Here is a 19,689-nt window from a genome sequence, read left to right as displayed (position 1 = left end):
GATCGAGCATCCGTCACTGCCGATAAGAGCGTGCTTCCCACGGCGCGCGACAAAGGCTGGCTCGGGAGAGAGATGTGAGGGGCGTCGGGGGGGGGGGGTAAGGCGAGACAGGAGGGAGGGGAGAAGAAATAAATGTTCGGAATCCCTCCCTACTTCCCCGGAATGCCCGCAAAAAAAACACGCTCTCGAGGTGACGCGACGCAAGGCGCCCTCTCGTTCCATTGACTCCGCGAGGAAGCGAAGCCAAGTTCATGCCGCCCTCATTCGAGGGGGAGGGAGGAGGAGGGGTAACACAGCTTCAGAGCAGCTGCAAGATGCTGTTTTTTCAACATCGACTTTTATTTCTCCTCGGGGAACCACAATAGTCCGGAAATCTTCCCAACGGTCAACATTTCCAAGGTTACGCGGAAGTTTCAAAGAGTGGGAAGAGTAGATTTTCTAGCAGATGAACACAACGCAGTATTTGGTATTTCTTTTTTAACAATTCACCGAGATGAAATTGTGCGACCGCGAATTTAAATTTCATGCTTTTAGGTTGCCAAAAGTTAATTAACTGCGTGTGGAAAAAGTGGTACAAGATTACAGATTTGGTCACAAGATTACTTCTTGTCCAGAAGAGCACGTGATTTTCTTCGCCCCTCTGCCAATTATTCCACTGCAATATGATGTTGTGTTCATATTCAATGACACCGGCTATCATTAAATTTCACAAGCCCAGCAGAAAGTATGCTACACAATTATTATTGTATTGTTCATCTAAATCCACATATCACACTGAAAGATACCTAATAAAACCAAACCATGCACTTTGGAACTGTTCACGCATACTGCACGCATGGGATAGCTGCTAGCAATAGTTACAATGCATTAAGAAATAGGCTTCCTGGCACACAAAATTGCTATCGCCTGAGAAAATTCATTGACGTATAAGTATTCTGTTCCCATGTCGTTCGTGGGTTCTACAGACATTAAAAACGACAAAATTAAATCAATTATTTTCCGATTTGTTTGCTTTGCATGTGGTTGAATTCTGTCTTACGGGTGGTGCCCCAACACCCTCCGCCATACGCCGTTGCGGCGACTTGCGGAGTAGTGTATATTTGTAGAACAGCAAATTTTGTCAAAACGAATGTAAAATTAAGGAAAAATTTCCCAAACCACTATACTTTTAGACCTTTTACAGCGGGTGAAATTAACACTTTTTTGGAAATAAGTTTCCCGCTAACATGAATATGGATTTGTACACCTTTTCAGTTAATTATGAATGCTTTATCCCTTTTCCTACCCATTTAAATGCCATTTCTCTACCTTATTCATCCTACCTGGTGCTTGCACGCCCTGCAACACACCTTACTCTTGGATCGGCGGGTATTAATATTGATCAGCTAAGTTTGTGAAAAGTGTTACGAAGTCACAAAGAGCGGCTATGTTTATGAAAAGTTTTTCTCTTTTCGGGTGGTGATCTAACACCCCCCGCCACACGTCTTTGCGGTAGCTTGCGGTGTATTGTGTAGATATAAAGTTTTTATGAACCAGGTAGCAGTGTCACGACACTATTGGAAGAATTAGGATGGGAGCCACTAGTTGACCGTTGGTTTAATTACAGGTTAAATTTACTGCGTAAATTTGAGGTAGGTTACTTATCTGAGGATGTTAAGGACATATTCCAGGCTCCCACTTACTATGGTAGATTCGATAACCAACGTAAAATCAAGGATATTTATTGTAGAACGATTGGATTTAAAATGTCGTTTCTTCCTCGAACCATTAAGAGACCATAATAGACATGACAGCAACCGCTTAGGAGATATTCAGAATTTCTAATGTATAGATTTGTCGATACCCTACATGTTATTCTTTTTATTTAATAGACCCATCTTTTTAAGAGTTCTACAGTATGATTTGAATGTACGTATCCTGTTATGAAATATTGTTACATGTAAGTACTGTCTGTCGTGCGATTAGGGTTTGTTGAGTGTATGAACACGCAATTATTTGTGAAGAGGTAACATAATTTGGTTTTGCATGTGGTTTATTACATTTCAAGGGGGTGACCTAACACCTCCGGTCAAACGCCCTTGCGGGGCATTGTGTAGATGTAGATGTATTTAGGATTTTTTTTCCAAAAAATAATATCAAAGCGAGAACACCAACTTCAAGCTGCCCTTCAGTCCCATGAAGATCAGCTCGAATCGTCAGACATTGCGCGGAAAGAAAGCGGGAGGGACGAGGTTGAATAATTATGATTAGAGTCACTTCAACGACGTAGGTTTCAACTAGGCAATCTTAAGGCTTTTAGAAAGGCAAAGAATGTTTTATGTGCTTGAGACACCGAGGCCTTACATTATATTAACCAAACTCTACGCAATACTCCGCAAGCCGCCTCAAGGGCGCGTGGCGGGGGGTGGTATATCACCAGCCATGTATGTAGAACCATTAGTTTCATGCATGAGAAACTATAAATAGTTCCGAGCACCAGGATAAAATAAGAGAAATATATGACGCCGTCGGATTAGCACAGTTGTAGAAACTTTTTTCTTCCTTCAATAAATTTGCAATCAGGCGAGGAATCACGTTATGTATCCCGGCAAAAATATTAAAAAAATCTAATTATAATTTTAAATACTTATTACGGCTATTTAAAATCCGCCTGAATTAATGCGATAAAAGTTGGGCGTCCTAACACCACCTCCCACCTTCTCCCGTAGCGGCTCTCAGGGTGTACAGGGTTCGCCCGGAAAATAAGTGTACTGACTCCTGGGCTGGGCGCGCCGCCCCAGGCGCGCCCAGCACCGCTCTGACGGGCTGCAATTGGAGGGGGGTATGTTGGCAAGCGACGCTGAAAAAGGCAGTCGGCTCTGAGCTGTGGTGTAGTGAGGAGCTCTGTTAACGCGAACCTCCACGCTTCGACCCACGTCACGGAACGCGATGCCGAAGTTTTTGGAGCAGCGTTATTCCATCAAATTTGCGGTAAAGCTTGGGAAATCGTCTACCGAAACTGTCGGTATGATTAACCAGGCTTACGGGGAGTCAGCCATGTCCAGAAACATGATCTTTTGGTGGCACAAGATGTTCGTGGAGGGCAGAGAAGAGGTCGACGACGAGTCTTCGAGAGGTTCCCGATGATGCCTTCGCGGGAGCGTTCCAGGAATGGGAACGCCGCTGGAACAAGTGTATCGACTCACAAGGGTCCTATTTTGAGGAATATTAGCTTAAGATATGTAAAAGTGTAATAAATTTTCTTTCCTGAGCTCAGTACACTTATTTTCCGGACGAACCCTGTATAGTGAGATGTAGATTGAACACCAGCATCAATCCAGTCTTAGAATTTATTCTCACAATTTTCCAAACGATTTGGTGCTCGTCTCTCCATTCATATTACCGCGCTATGAGTTGCAGGGCGATGCCGCAGGAGGGAGTGCATTACGTATCACAGCGATGCCGAATTTCGACGTTACATCCCATTAGCCGAAACTCATCGCTCTTGTGTCGGGGAGCGCATCATCCCATTATCTGCTTGCACCCGAAATCAGAAATGAGGGAGGGAGAGGTTGGGACATAACGGGGGGAGGCGGAGAGGGTGGAACTCATAACGGGGACCCCAAAAATACCGGTTGCCAGGAACAATGGCAGTACGCGGTGTGGGAAATTGCGATCATACCCACAATGTCGAGTCGACGCACGGTGTGACGATGGCTAGCCGAGTGCGATGCAGAGGTGTGTCATGGGATGTCGATTTAAACACTTCGAAAATTCTTCGAAACCGTTCTCCTATAAGTAGGACACCCAATGAAAAATTCACTTGGTGAGTATAACTTCTCAACCCTAATGAGCGTGGCAATTGATGACGAGCGTGACGGGGTATTCACGTCACGCGAAGAGTTACGCGCACAAAAAATAAGAAATCCTAACAAAAAAATTTCATATTACGAAATGAAAACAAAAATCTTGTCTTTAATCCATAGAAGAAATACGACAACAATAAATAGAGAGTTAATGCAAACAAATAAAAAAAAAGATCTTCAAGTTAAAACAACATACTTTATTCATTCATTAAATAAGAAAAAAACCAATATCAACGACGTAAATAATAGGATTATTCTGTGATATTCAGATGCAAAAGAAATAAAGAAAAAATAACAAACCTGAGCCTCGCAGAAACAACGTGGGGGTGAACGTTTTTTTTTAATTTAAATGTATTCAATACCCTCAACTGTTAATTGGCACAGTGAATTCTTTGTAAATCGCTGGCAAATGTATTTTTAAAAAACCTATTTAATACCGGTGCGAAACGAGGTGGTTGGACTTTAACTTGAAAGTACACGTGAATACGAATTTTTACATAAGGAATAGTTCGCCCCATAAAATTCTCGTCATTAGAGAAACCGAAATAAAGGCGTTGAACTAGTTAATTCTTTAGCGCTACGCTTGCTTAAGAAATGCCCAAGGATAAAATTATACGGAATGCGACGCGCAAGAATTAGAATTCATCAAAATAGCACTTGGAAAACGTGAACAGAAATGGAAAGAGAGTGTCATTTTTTACCGGTTATGTCCCACCTATTATATGCGGCTAGTACAACGGACCCTAATGAGGTAGGTTTGGAATTGGTGTTCAGAGAATGACAGTTGTATCGGTAAAAAGATATTGCGACGAACTATGAACAATTGGTTTAAAATGCCATTTTCCGAGTACGATCAGGAACCATAATATCTGTTATCAAAATTCAAAGTCCGAATTTGTAATTTTTTTAAATTCACTCAGGCTATCTCCTTTTGTGAGAGACCTTGCATAGTATTAGTGGAATGCTGTATCTGTAACTGCTTCAGTTGAAATTCTTAAGTGACAAATATCACCAGCAATGAAGACCCGCTAAGGAGAAGAGCTTGCAAAACAATGCCCAACCCTTCACCGGAACAATGTGTGCCAAGGATAAGTTTTAAAAGCGGAAGGCGAAGAAGCACAAACGATGCCACAAGAACGGAAAGACAATGAGAATACTCCGTTTCGAAAGAACAGGTGAATTACGCGTCCATTAAGCAAGGTCTCCAGTTACCGGCGGGAAACCACAGCTAATGCCAGGAGATCTGAAATTAAATCTGCCCTCCTCATTTAACGCACAAAACCCCCCCCTTCTTTCCCAAATGAGTTAGGACAGAGAAGATGCTCTCAACTGGTGTGTTCCTGCGCCATATTCGAGAGCTCACAACTTTCCCAAAGGAAAGCCTTGATATACACGTGGGAAAAATACGTGTCAAATAACTCACACATAGCAAACGAAATTCAACAGCATGCTTATCAATTTGACTGACAACTTAGGAAAATTATTCGCATCTTATAACACTCTCTTGGATAATATATTAAATATGCACTCGAACCGCCGAATTAAGCTCTCATAGTATATCCATCTGACAAGAACCGATTTTCATTAGTACACCATAGAGCTAGCTTATGATCTTGGTAACAACAACATTGGGTTAGCGCAAATGTGAATAGAAGTTAAACCCATGTGGGAAATGCCTTGAAATCAGTTGACTATAAGCGCAAAAACTAGGAGATAGACAAAGCAAATGTAATGACCCACCAGAACCAAAAATGTACAAAGTACAAATGTCGCGTGATGATATGAAACTCACCCTGAGATGAAGATCCACTTGTTTATCGATGTCCGCTGCAATATCTATCCTCCTCCTTTTCTTGGCGCAGAAAAGCCTCCAATAATGTTGAACCTTGCCGTAACACCTGAAAAAACAAGGGTTTTCGTAAATGACAGGATTTTATCGGTGAAACACGACCTTTTTTCAGTCCCTACGGTTTTCCACGGAACCACGGTAATTCGGAAAGGAGTTCTAAGCAGTTCTGTGGAAACCAGAATGCTAGACGAAACACACAGGCTAGTCAAAGACACGACTGCGACAACCGCAGATAATAACAATACTTTATTCATTTTGAAAAATGGTACAACCATATTAAATGTCGTCAATATAAATATTACTTAACATGTAAATGTAAATTCTTACATGCGATGAAGATTGTCACAAAAGAATTTATCGAATGAGTAAAGTGGGTGAGCAAGTGACCAGGTATAATATACCCAGTTCTTGAAACTCTGGATACAGTCTGATTTCAAATGAGTTGGCAGATAGTTATACAGTCGTATGTTCATGCCGTGAAATGTGTTGTAAATTGATGACAATCTACAATAAGTAGTATTTAGATACGCTTTACCTCTTGTGGTGTAGTTATGGATGAGAGATCTTAATTGGTAAGTTTCTAGATTAACGTTCGCAAGAATCAGAGCCTTAAAGATACATAAACTAAGAATAGTCATGATTCCATACCTAATAAAAAAAGGTTTGCAGGAATTATTAGGTATAATAGCAATAGAGCGAATAGCTCTCTTTTGTAGTAGCAAAATTTGTTTAGCATGTGGGGAATGATCCCATAACTCAACACCATAGTTCATATGATATTGAAAGAAGACATGGTAAAGTGTTAAACGATACTCATTGGAAATGAGAAAGTTGAGCTTTCTTAACATGTTTACAGCTTTACTCAGTTTATTACAGGTCTGACTGATGTGGATCTCCCAGTTAAGTTTTGTATCAATATAAATTCCTAGTATTTTTGCAGTTTCAATATCAGTTATTTTTTATTTAAGACCGAATAAAATATGCTGAGTTTTTTTCAGTATTTAAATGTAAATGATTAATACCAAACCATTTATTAGCCTGTCATTGGGTAGCTAAGTGACTTCACCCCTATCTCATCTTTGAATGGCCATCCCAATAAAATTCTTTAATGAAGTGACAAATGAATTGGAGGGTTCAAATGAGCCTTTACCTAAATACTAGTGAATATGTATTCAGAAGCATCTACGTTATACCCTAATAGTCAGTAACAGGGTGGTTGAAATATCCCCCTTTAGCTTGCAGATATGATTAGGTTTCACTACCCTATCACCCCTGTCAAATGGAGTAGCGCAGTAGTTACCTCAATGCTGTCGAAGGGATAAGAAACAGAGTAAAACAAAACGTCACAAACCGAATGTCATTAGGTCTCAAATTTAGAAGCTCCTATATTTAAATATCCTATATTTACAACTTTATAATTTGTCTCACTTTTCGATATTACTCGCAGTATTGCACAAACTAACGAAGATCGCGATGAGAGTCGATATTAACCGTTGGGTGTTGGTAGAAACGTGCATCGTTCTTGAGTCCAAAATCATGAGTGTGTTTGTACAAGAGCTAACAAACAAATACATTAAAGTGAATGTATAAACTAATAATCCTGCATGTATGGCTGGTGCTTTAACACCTCCCGCCACTCACCCTTGTGGCGGCCGGGGTCATGCGTAGATATAGCTGTGCCTTTGAAGCAAATCACTTAAAAAAATCACTTAGATCATTTCAGGAGAGGTTTCAATTAAAATGGAAAATATCGCTCCTTTCCACAGATGATTAGCTTCGGGACATTCCGCTAGTTTGAAGAGAGGATCTGAATCCACAAATTATCCTAAAAGCCACCGGGAAGGTGTGTGGCATGGAATGCATCCACAACTATGCGTGCACAGCACACGGACAAAGTTATGCACTATATATTAGACACGACTAAAGAAAAGAGTTTCGAAATGAAAATGAAATAGTACACAATTATCGGAATTAAGAGGAATGCACGAGGCACTGCCAACATTTCTAGTAAAATCATGCAACAGGAGTGATGTGTCTGTTGTTAAATATAACCTCGACTACTTTAAATATATGTATTCACACATACGTATGCATGGGCATACACATACACACACACACAGATGCAAATGTGCATATTTATGCACGTAAATATATCCATCTACATCTATATAATACCCAGCAAACCGCCGTAAGGGCGTGTAGCGGGGGGTGTTTGGTCACCACCCATAAAAAGGAACAAAACCACAAGCAAAATCAACACAGCATATATATAGTATACACATACAAGCATGCCTCAATGCATATATAAGTTGCACAAACAAAACAAACGTAAAGACGAGAGGACAAGGTGACACCAAATGTGAGTATACTCTGTGCACACACTACTACTAAATAAATATCTTTTTAAACTCTAAGTCCGGAAAAATATTGTGTGGTAGAATGTCCACGAGAGTAATGAACGCCATTCCGGAGAAAAAATACTCAAACAGCGGACTAGAATAGGCGCTACTAGATATGCTTCCTGTTCATTTCAACAAGGCAGCCATCATGTTTATGCATCAGAAAATAGCTCTCCAGAATAACATTCGCTCACTGTATATTCACGCCTGTAAATTTTCCAAGCTAAACATCATGGCTGGAGTGCCATTTACGGATAAAAATGGAATATATTACAAGTAGAGAAATTGATAATGCATGCATAATTTTCTCCGCAAATCCTCTCTCTCTGTTTGTCCTATAAAATATAGGAAGAGATAATTGTCATCCACTGTATTCACAACGTACATTTCTCCATCTTCATTTTTTGATAATGTCGAAATCTGATCCGTGTTACAAATTTTTACTTGCCTGGTGTGAATACTCGGCAAGTAATTCGTAGATCGCGTTTAAAAATGCGAACTAAAATTGATTAATCCACATAAAGATCTACATACATAATTCCCCGCAAGTTGCGGGACCCCTGCCTCACACCTTTTTGATGAATCGCGGCTTATTTATGTAGATGCAGATGTAGAAGGGCATGTGGCAGGTATAAGACCACCAGCCATGCAATCATGATACATTTACGCAAAAATCAGTTCAATCATGCACTGGAACAAAGTTAATCGAACGAAAGAAGAGTGTTCGATGACAGGATACGTTCAAATAAAGTGGGAGGATGGCTAAAAGGATGGAAATATTTAAAATTGATGCAGGAGATCTGTAAAATATATACTCTATACTTATCTTCGTCCTGACTGCGGTCATATGTACGTATTTTGAACTCTAATGGTACGAGGAAAACATGACATTTTAAATATATCCATTCAACTATCCAGCTCCCTGATTTTACGTACGTGATCTGATCAACCATAGCACGTAAGTCGGGGCCTATAATATAACTTTGACATCTTCAGATGAGTAACTTGCCATAACTTGACGCAGTATATATAACATGAATTTCAACCTACGGTCAACTAAAGGCTCCCATCCTAATTCTTTCAATAGTGTCGAGACGCTGCTACTTCGTTCACAACAACTTATCACAAACCTATCTGCTCTACGTTGCACTCGATTTAGTTTCAAAACTAGGCCTAAGTCGTGAGGAACCCATGTATCCTGCATAATAATGTTCTTTAGAATACCACGAGCTGAATATTAGCACACTTTGCGGACATAAGAATGAATTTCAACATTGATTTTTTTCAATTCACTTCACCAGGAGACATTTCTGAAGAAAAAACTGAAAATTATAAGTTTTGAGCGGATTTTCTCCAGAAGGGCAGTGCGCGACAGGGATTCGCTGATGAAGTCCGTTTATGTAGGGATGATGTCATATAGTTTTTCAATCCGGAGGAACAAAAGAATGCAAATGAATGTGCTGGTATCTGAATAAATCAAGCCGAATGGAATCACCGGAGTGTGAAAATCAAAGAGCTGAGCATGTTGAAAGGGCCACATGTCAATCCAACCGTAATCTTCAATCCGACATGAATTACAGTTATTAAAATGGCGGGAAACTGGAAATAACACGAATTTCAGTGTTTCTCATCAATTGAACGATGAAATTGTACTGAAAAATTCGAAAAAATATAACAATTCGATATGATTCCACACAAAAGCTAAAAATGCCAACTGCATATTCACAGCATGCCCTCCAAACATTTGGTCGTGTGGTAAGGGAGGAATGCAAAACAAATTGGGGGGAACTATGACTTGTCAAAAAAAAAAAGAAAAGGAAACGTGAGACGCACTTGTATTTTTCCGATCGCTTGTTTGGAGAGAAAGAATGTAGCATAAAAATGTTGGAATATACCAGTTTGGGAATCAATTTCTCTTGTTTTATTCGAATGCTCTGACAAAAGTTCTGAGAGAAAACGTGTGTTTAGAAAAAATATATCCATAAGGCAAAGAGCATTTAAGGTAATGAAGAGATTTTAGCCTTGGCAATATCCTTTTTGTAGACATAATGCTATCTGATCGTTCTATTTCATGATATAGAGCAGAATAATATGTTTATTATTTGTTTCAAGTGCCAATTTTAAGAATAGCCAGAATAATTAATTTGAAAAAAATAAATACATATTAATATGAAGCCTCTTTGAGAAATGTTTAATTATTTTAGCGTTAAGGAATAAAAACTGTAATGTTATAATTATAGTTGGATTGGTATTAATTGTGATACATTAGTGAACTATTATTGTCTGTGACGCCATGAAGAATGGAAATGTATCTTTGACACGATTTGAGACGTAATTCCAACCGTTTTAGGATTAAATATTTTTTTTATTGTCAATGAACCAACATTTGTTTTTCATTACTCGCTATAGGATGGATTGGTAAATAATACATTTTTAACTCAGAGCAAGTAATAAGGCACTTAGAGGCATCCTCTCCCACAGTAATATCCACTAGGTGCCAGAAGTGAGATCAAATGCATTCCATATTCCTAAACTCTTATTCTGTCTCACTATTTTCCCGGTGGAACTGACAAAGCTCGATTTCCCCACATACCTTGTAACATTCTCTTTTTTATTGTGATATGCTTTATTCAGTCATATATCCTCTTTAAAACCCATACAATACCTCAATAAAAACTTTCTTTGATGGTCGCAGATAATGTGGGTTCTATGAGTAGCCTAATTTATAATATAAGAGAAATAATTTAATACTCTACCATATACATTTACCTGTCACCCGTGTGGAGAAGCAAAGCGTTTTCGAGACGGTTTCACATGTATAGCAAAGAAAAAGCCTGACGTATCCGAAAATTTTAATAAAAAGAAAACTGTACCTTCTATAATACTTAAATAATACTAACGAGATCGGATATCCAGAAAATGATATAAATATACCAGAGCTCTATAGGAAAAAAATAAGATAAAGGCGAGACAGGTGGGCGGGGAGAGGCATGCACGGGTCATTCGTAGTGACTTGGAATGGTATACTATCTGTTTCTTTACATATACATCTACACAATACCCCGCTAGCCGCCGAAAGGGCGTGTGGCGGGGGGGTGTTAGGTCACCAACCGTAAAAAGGAACCACACCACATGCAAAACAACAACATGGAAAATGACACCCACAGCAGCGCACACACTCATGCAAAATTCCCTTCATTCAACACTCATGCAAACACATGAAGCCTTCATTTTTAAACCAAAGTAGCATTGTTTTACTTCTCGAAGCGAAAGTTGGTTTGACGCTTTGTTGGATAAGCACATACAGATCCATCACTCCGTGCCTAACGTGTTTCATTCCACCATTCAAAGACAAATTTCTCAATTTTAAGGATGGTGGCCTAACACCCACCGCCACTCGCCCTTGCGGCAGCTTGCGGGGTACTGTGTTGATGTAGAAGTTGATCAGCGTGGAGGAAAAGGGAGACTATCCAGGCCAAGATAGCATTTCCTGTACGGTCTAGGGAAACAGTTCCTAGAGTAGATATACTATTATGTCACATTTAGAATTCACGTGGAAAGCCGCGGACTCGTTATCCAAAATAAGTACCAGATAAACTCACAACAGACCAGTCACTTCGAGCGTTTGGGTCACATTCCCTGCCTTCATCCTTGGGGAGGAGAGCGTTTTATGTTTTATGTTGCATGTTCATGTGGTAGTGGAATTTCGCTTTCTTACTTTTCATATTCTGGCTTTCGGGTTGTTGGAAGGATTTCATGCTGCATCTGAGGTGCTATTGTTTGTTGGTTTATGGTGTATGTGTTTGCATGAGTGTTGGATGAAGGGATTTTTGCATGAGTGCGTGTAGACACTGTGGGTGTAGTTTTGCAAGTATGTGTTGATTTTACATGTGGCTTTGTTCCTTGTTACGGGTGGTGAACTAACACCCCCCCCCCCCGCCACACGCCCTTGAGGCGACTTGCGGGGTATTCTGTAGATGTAATTGTAGACGTCACATTTGTGAAAATTGTCTCGAGGCAATGCACGACGGTTTTACTCGTGTGCTCTCACGAGGGTCGCCCCTGTCACTCAAGCAGAGCAAACTGGTAGAAGACTTTTAGAATGCTGCACGTTATTTTAGGTGTTTTACTGATATTTTTTTCCGTTTTCCCTTCCTCTCCCATATCCCCCTTTATGACTTACCCTTCCCACCTGGGGCTTGCATCCCGTCACACACCATATTGGTGGACCACAGGATAATTTTGATGTAGAAGAAAGGCAAGAGAACTAAATTTTACTTCTGCCACAGAGAAAATCATATTACCAGGTCGATATGAGAAAAATGGGATTTTATTCTCATGAATTTAAATTTTTTTGGATTGTATAAATTTGTGGCTTTTGCATGCGTTATTTTTTTCTTAATTACGGGTGGTGCCCTAACACCCCCCGCCACACGCCCTTGCGGCGGCTTGCGGGGTATTAAGTAGATGTTGACGAAATACTTATAACCGTCCTCGTACGATTCACGGCCATCTCGTACCAAGGTTTATAATATTTGTAATGATAAGAGGACCTTGTTGTCATTTACGATTACTTTTAGGCGCTCTTTAAAATTACCCGTAATGACGCAGATAAAGTTAATGTTGGACTGCACCAATTATGTTATTCTCTGTGATATAAGGAAGGTTAAAAGCTTAGAGAATGCCCAAAGAAGACTGGACGGCATGTTTAGAGGAGATAAAATAGAGGCGATAGCGTAAAAACCATGTCAGAGGAGTTGGGAAGGCATTAAATGCAAGGCAGAGAGCAATCCAGTAAATTAATAAGAATGTATAGATGTCACATAAAACAATAACACCCGAGTAGGGAATGAAAGCAGTACAGGAATGTAAAATCGAAGCTTTAGGAGAGAGGGTATGAAAGGGATGAAGGGAATGAAACAAACGTACAGAACGGATGGAAAAAATGACAGAAAATTAAATGTTTACAAAGGGAATGTACCCAGCGGGAAAGCAAAAGTAGGAATACCAAGGAAGAGTTGCAAAGACAGAATGCAAACAAAAAAAAAGTACATGCCTAAAATAAGAGTGCATAATTTGTACGAAAAATATTCAGAAATCATAAGCGTGGTCTCATATATATGCCTAAAATATATCCCCGAATAAATATGAATGTTAGGTAAAAATAGGGCATTAATCCTTTTTTTACTAAACTGAGATGATGTGTGTCTCAAACGATTCATGGAACGAAGGCAAAAGGAAGTTGGGAACATGATTAGCAAATATCGGGTGTCCTACCCTCTAAAAAATACTTCCGAAACGGTTCAGACTCGAACAGGATCATCTACAAGTACGTCGGTCGGGAATAGCGGGATGCGCATTACCGGAAGAGGCAGATGGACCGCGGGCCTCGTCTCGGCCGACCACCACGGGCGGGCGCCAACGTGCCCTCCTCTCTTCCCTCCTCCAATCGACGGGGGGCGGGGGGAAGGGCGAGGCGGGAAGGGGGCTGACCGTGACCGAGGCTCCAGTGCCACGTGAAACTTTAAAGACAACTCGCCGCTTCGGGGAATACTTCATCACGAATCAACGAGAGCGATTCCGACCACGGGGACGAGGGCAATCGCGGATTGCCCACCTAAGGTCTCCTGACACATCTACGCCTACATCTACATGATATCCTGCAGGCAACCGGGAAGTTGGTGTGTGGCAGAGGGTATATCCGAACTAGGCATGCACGGCACAAGAACAGACGAAGTCACGCACCATGCATGAAGCAAAACTACGGTAAAAATAATGTTGATATGCAACGAACTAGTAACAACATATCGGACGCGAGAGAAATGTTCATGGTTACACCACCATTTCAAGTTAAATCATGAAACAAGAGTGATGTTTGTTATTAACGACTAATTTCAATATCTGTACGCATACATGCATATACGTAGATATACACACGCAGAAGCAAATGTGCAAATTAATATACTATTTAAATGAAACTTCGATTACACACACCTGTGGTTAAGTCAAATGCAACCAGAAATTAATAATCGGAAGGAGAACCGCATTCCTTACTCCCAATAGGGACAGTTCCGTTTTTGGATATGCTCGGTGTGTGGGTCATCATACGTGTGAACATAAAATCACGATTACTCACGAAAAAACTATTCAAAGGACAATGGCCATAATTCAGGAAAAATGTTGTGTCGAAAATTTTTCATTTTCTCCCACCATATGGGTTCACAGTCCTGTACTCTCTCGATTCCCACCCGAATTGAAGATTATTATTTTAAGTTCATTATTTTGTTTTCCGTGGCAACGCTGTATCCATTATTCATTTTTAAACATCCCTCGTACGCCAGCTATCTATTCCTCTAATCGGTTTGAAGCCTCGCGAGCTACTTATATTTTTTTAATTGACCAACTTAATTGCCACGCCACTGCAGTGGGGTTTCCCCGCCATGTTACAGATTAAAAGGAAGAGGAAAAACTGCGCTCTATCAACCCATTCGGTTTCAACCTAAGGTCTTGCAGGGTCAGCATCGTATTAATGCCAGAGACAACAATGCCACGTGACGGGTGGCGTGATAAACGAGTTTCTTTCCCCATACGCTCATATTAATTTTTATATCAGCCTGAAATAATCACCTCTTGCGCTGATTAGAGTCCACCATTCACAATGCATTATTTATTTTCACTCTCCCCTCTTAATGTTTACCAATAAGGGTACATCCTTGAGTTCATACTCGTATCTATCTCTCTGATAATATTTCAAGCATCTCGCAAGCACAAAGGACTGATTACACGGCATTAGACAAACATTTCGATTCCGATTAACTCAGCATCAAGAATCCAAGATGATCTCAGGGGCAATGCCGGAATGCTTTCATTGTACAAAAACAAAACGGGGGAGGAGAGGGGGAAATTATCGAAAAACAAGAGACCCGTTTGGAAACCCTGCCCGGGCACCTTACCCACCACACCGGTTAGCCTCTCTTTCATCCTCCGTCGCACCTATCTCAATCCCCCCGGGTTTCCGGTTTCTTTGCCCTCCTCTAATCCTAGCCACGCCCCCTCACCTCCAATGCCCTCCCCTCCATCCCGCCGGCGAAGCCCGCCCGCCCCCCGGAGGCGAATTCCACCCCGACATTCCAACGCTGAGTGCCCGACATTCGAACGGCCGCCACCTTGGTTCCCGAAGCTACAACCGTCATCTCCCAAGGCTCTTCCTATGACCTCGCTCCCGCGAGCGGCGTTGCCACGTCTCCAGAGTAAATAACGCCCGGAAAGGAAGTTTTCAACCCTCTCCCCCGCCGACGAAGAGAATGGGGAGAGAGGGGGATGGGGTGGGGTGGGTGGCGTGGCACCCTCCGGGACACTCACCCTCTCGCGGGCGCAAGGGCGAGAGGGTTGATGTTGTTATTTCGGAGTTGTCGGAGGGTGTTTACGTGTGATGACGACGGTGTTGAGCTTTGTCTGTTCGGAGAATGGAGAGAGCCCCATTTGCCCTCCCACACACTTCTCACTCCACGAATTGTTGTTCTCGCAGAAGCACCTAACGAGGGTAAGGTGGGTGGGGGGAGAGGGTGAGACTTTTTGGGGTTGCCAGACTTCATCAAAAGATTTCGTACGTACACACTCACACAAACACACCCATTGAGTTTGGTGCCTCGTTATGAACATCCAAGAGGCACAAACACCCTTCTTTTTTTCGGGCACAAGGTGGTTTTGTCGACCCCCCTCTCCCTTTCCCTCACCCTCCTCGTTGTAAGAGGTCTGTTGAAAAGAATACGGATTCCTTGTAGGTAAGCGTATCGTTTTCTTAATATTTTCTTTTCGAGTTTTCGCCTGGAGCAAAAAAAAAGTGCTTTTCTTTTATAAAAATCCATTTTTGCCACAGCGTCTTCAGAAGGCTCACTGAAGCCATTTCCCGAGGGAATAATAAGTATACGCGGATCTTGGGAGTACCACCAGGGAAATTCTTTCCCTCACTCTCAACTCGGGAGTTCAATATTGTCAGGATTTTAATAAAACGGAAGAAGTACTAAAAGTAGGAGATAGTAACCCTTTCGGATGAAATGTGGGCACATATCAAAAGATGTACCCGATATGGCACAAGAGAACAATTAGGGAAAATCGGAAGGGCCAGACAAAAAAAACTAAAATGAAAGTCACACGCGAATGAGGAATGCCACGAAAGGTGAGTAAAATATCGTCACTCGTCGTGCAAACGAAATTGACTTAATGCATGATCAAAAATAATAGGTGGTCAAATTTAAAATATTTTTTATGACTACCAAATCAAATTATATTTAAATAAAATCTTCTGGCGTCTAAAATATCAACAGTGCCCCGCAATTAGTCGCAAAGAAGAGTGGCGGAGGTGTTGGAACACCAGCATACATGCAGAAATATTAGCACATGCATACAATTGAATATACAAGACGACACATACATATATATATTTCTATATATTATATGTGTGTATATATATATATATACATAATATACATATATATATACAAATATATATATATATACATAATATACATATATATATATATACAAATATATATATATATATATATATATATATATATATATATAAAATCTTCGAAATGGAACGCTCTTCGGCGACGCACAAATATATAAAAACACAGATGTAGATTTTTAGAATATAGAGACAAAGAAAGGACACTCACAATTTGTTATTTGACGTTTCGACAGCACGGCTGTCGGCTGTGGCTGATTCTGAAGACGACAGCCGTGCTGTCGAAACGTCAAATAACAAATTGTGAGTGTCCTATCTTTGTGTCTCTATATTCTAAAAATCTACATCTGTGTTTATATATATATATATATATATATATATATATATATATATATATATATATAGATATAGATATATATAGTACAATACACAGTAACACATAATATAGAAACACAAAAAAAGAGAACACTCACACGTATTTTCTTGATATTTCGACGGACACAATCCGTCTTCCTCTGAAGATATATATATATATATATATATATATATATATATATATATATATATATGCTTTCGTAGACGTAACACGGAAGTGCCGAATAGTACGTTACACAGTAACAAACAATATTCATTTATAGTCATTTACTTTACTTCTCTATCTTCCGATGAAGACGGGGTAGAATTCCGTCGAAATTATCAAGAAATAACGTGTGAGTGATCCTTTTTTTGTGTTTCTATATTGTTTGTTACTGTGTAATGTACTATATATATATATATATATATATATATATATATATATATATATATATATATATATATATATATATGATAAGTCATACGTGTATACAATCATCGTGCACATACTATATGTATGTAACATAGAGCGTATTGATCTCTTTGGTCTCACCTCAAGATTTTTTAAACAGAGAGTTTTCATTTCCTAATTCAACATTTCAAAACAATTTTGACGCCTTTTACCCTGTCCTCCTAGTTTTTCAGGCTATATTTAAGATGCTACCAATTACTTGAATCCGTACGGCAAGGGGAGAAGTGATAACTTGATACAACCCAAATGGTGGGTACAATTTGGACAGGGAAGAAGACATCGCCAAATGCTATGACTTGTAATAACAAAACTCACGACTGAATAATGTGAACTATTAATATTAGGGACGGAGTTCTTTAATTGATTTATTGCAAAATAAGCCAATCGTGAATCATATTCTTTCCACTCCACGGGTTGTTTAAAGGTCTGCAATTTTGAATCAGCAGCGCGGTTATTTAGAATTGGAGAAGTGCTCAGATAAAAACGAAATTGAACGCAGAATGCATATTACTGTTTGCAAGCACAAAGGTGGCATTCAAACAATTCATTAGATCTAGTCAGATGTTTTTCCCTTTTAGTGTGGGTGGCCAGTGGTGTGATAGCTACGAACTGAAGCTTCGAGGTCTAAAAGCATGAAAGAACAGAATTTCCCGATGGTAATCCGTAACATTAACCACTCGGGTGGTTTTTGGTCAAGCATAAAGACTGCTGTATCATAGAAAAGAATAATTCTAATAGACATAATGATGGAAAATAACTTTTGGCCATCAATGCTGTACAATACAGCGAAACAGCAAAATGGAAAATTAGACAGTGAGGAATAATGTGAAGTAAATATGTCTGACTATCAAACACGTGTTTTTCGAAAATGGTGTCCATAACATGGATTTAATTACCTAAGAGTTTATCTCCAAATACAACTACAACTACCTAATTGTAAACTGATTAATGTTCAGGAAGGAACCCTATGCAATACACGTATTGGGGAATATATTTTTATTGGTTACTATTATTTCTTATTATTTTTTTATCAAAAATATATTTACCAACAATTAGGAATTCAAGTAAGCGGCGCAAAAGCTGCTTCGGGGACAATTGAAAGAATATTTTGCCAAAGGAATTATGAATCTACAAGAAAAATGGGACAAGAGCGTGTTGGGGACGATTATATTGAAAAATAGCCCAAACTTTTTAAGAAACCAATGAACCTTCTTTGAGTTATAGCCATTTGCCTCTTTAATCATTGAACGACCCTCTACATCTCCATAATAATACCCGCAATTCGCCACAAAGTCGTCACCACCCGTAAATCGGAATAAAACCACATAGAAAACTAAGAAACTCATGCTAATTCACAGCCACTTCGTTGTTAACTACATAAGTACATCATCATATAAGTAGGCCGCAATTTTTCTCAATTGAATTTCAAAGGAAATGCTAGCGAGATTCCCGCGACTGTGCAATAAAAAAATTCAATACAATTCCACCCAAAAAAATATTAACAAAACGTAATTGGCTATAGAAAAATAAGCACGCTCGCTACAGGTATGCTTTCCTCCCACCATTAGAAATTTCAAATTCCTCAAGTATTTGCAAACCCCGAACAAATTCTTTGTCGACGATGATGTGCATTCAAAAGTTGAAGTTTGCAAAACACAGCCTTCCTAGAAGAGTGATCATCCGACTGATCTTGGAACAACGCATTTCAAATCTTTTCCTCCTTCTTCCGGAATCCCGAAATTGTTCATCGAGTGAGCGAGCGCGCAACAAAATGAAGTTATGTTTTTTTATTAACGAAAACTTGGAAGCGATTTCCAGAATGCCTTGACCTTTCCCCAACAACCTGAATGTCGTTCCGGCATTCTGACGTGAATTTCCATTTCGCGTCAGTGCCGATTACTTTCGGGGCAGGCGGTCGGAGGAGAGAAATCGCCGTCGCCAGGGAGCGACACCATGACATTTCCGGACCGAGAGGGCCAATGAAAGAAACCTGAGACAGGACCTTTTAACGGAAGCAGACATTTATTTTATTCATAAGCATAAAACCGCATCACACATTTTAAATTATTTTTTTCCACATTTAGAGGGTGGTCGGAAAAGTTCCCGGAATCGCAAGGATACGTCGGGACCTTTATTACATAATTTTTTTTCGTAAATTTTGAACACCGATGAAGACCTGCAAACATTTTGACGAACAGATTTTCAGCCTGAAGCCATTACAAAATTTTTCGCTCGGAGTAGGATTAATAAACTTGGCGATTTCTAACATGCATCCCTAGTAGAACTACAATCTAGTCTTA

At 39.9% G+C, this 19,689-nt stretch overlaps 1 protein-coding gene across 2 annotated transcripts in view; it reads right to left on the bottom strand.

Annotated features, from left to right (window-relative positions):
* The window catches only part of LOC139700877 (protein FAM43A), a 345,831-nt gene that overhangs the window by 156,487 nt on the left and 169,655 nt on the right, over positions 1-19,689 (bottom strand). For both annotated transcript variants that reach the window (XM_071599313.1, XM_071599314.1), the window contains one exon: positions 5,638-5,743. The gene's annotated coding sequence lies outside the window, so the exon portion shown is untranslated. The remainder of the gene's footprint in view (positions 1-5,637; positions 5,744-19,689) is intronic.

Source organism: Hetaerina americana, unplaced genomic scaffold (assembly GCF_022747635.1).
Source record: "Hetaerina americana unplaced genomic scaffold, ioHetAmer1.1.p SCAF_11, whole genome shotgun sequence".
NCBI lineage: Eukaryota > Metazoa > Arthropoda > Insecta > Odonata > Calopterygidae > Hetaerina > Hetaerina americana.
The sequence above is the reverse complement of the archived record's forward strand: the minus strand, read 5'-3'. Positions and strand labels throughout refer to the sequence as shown.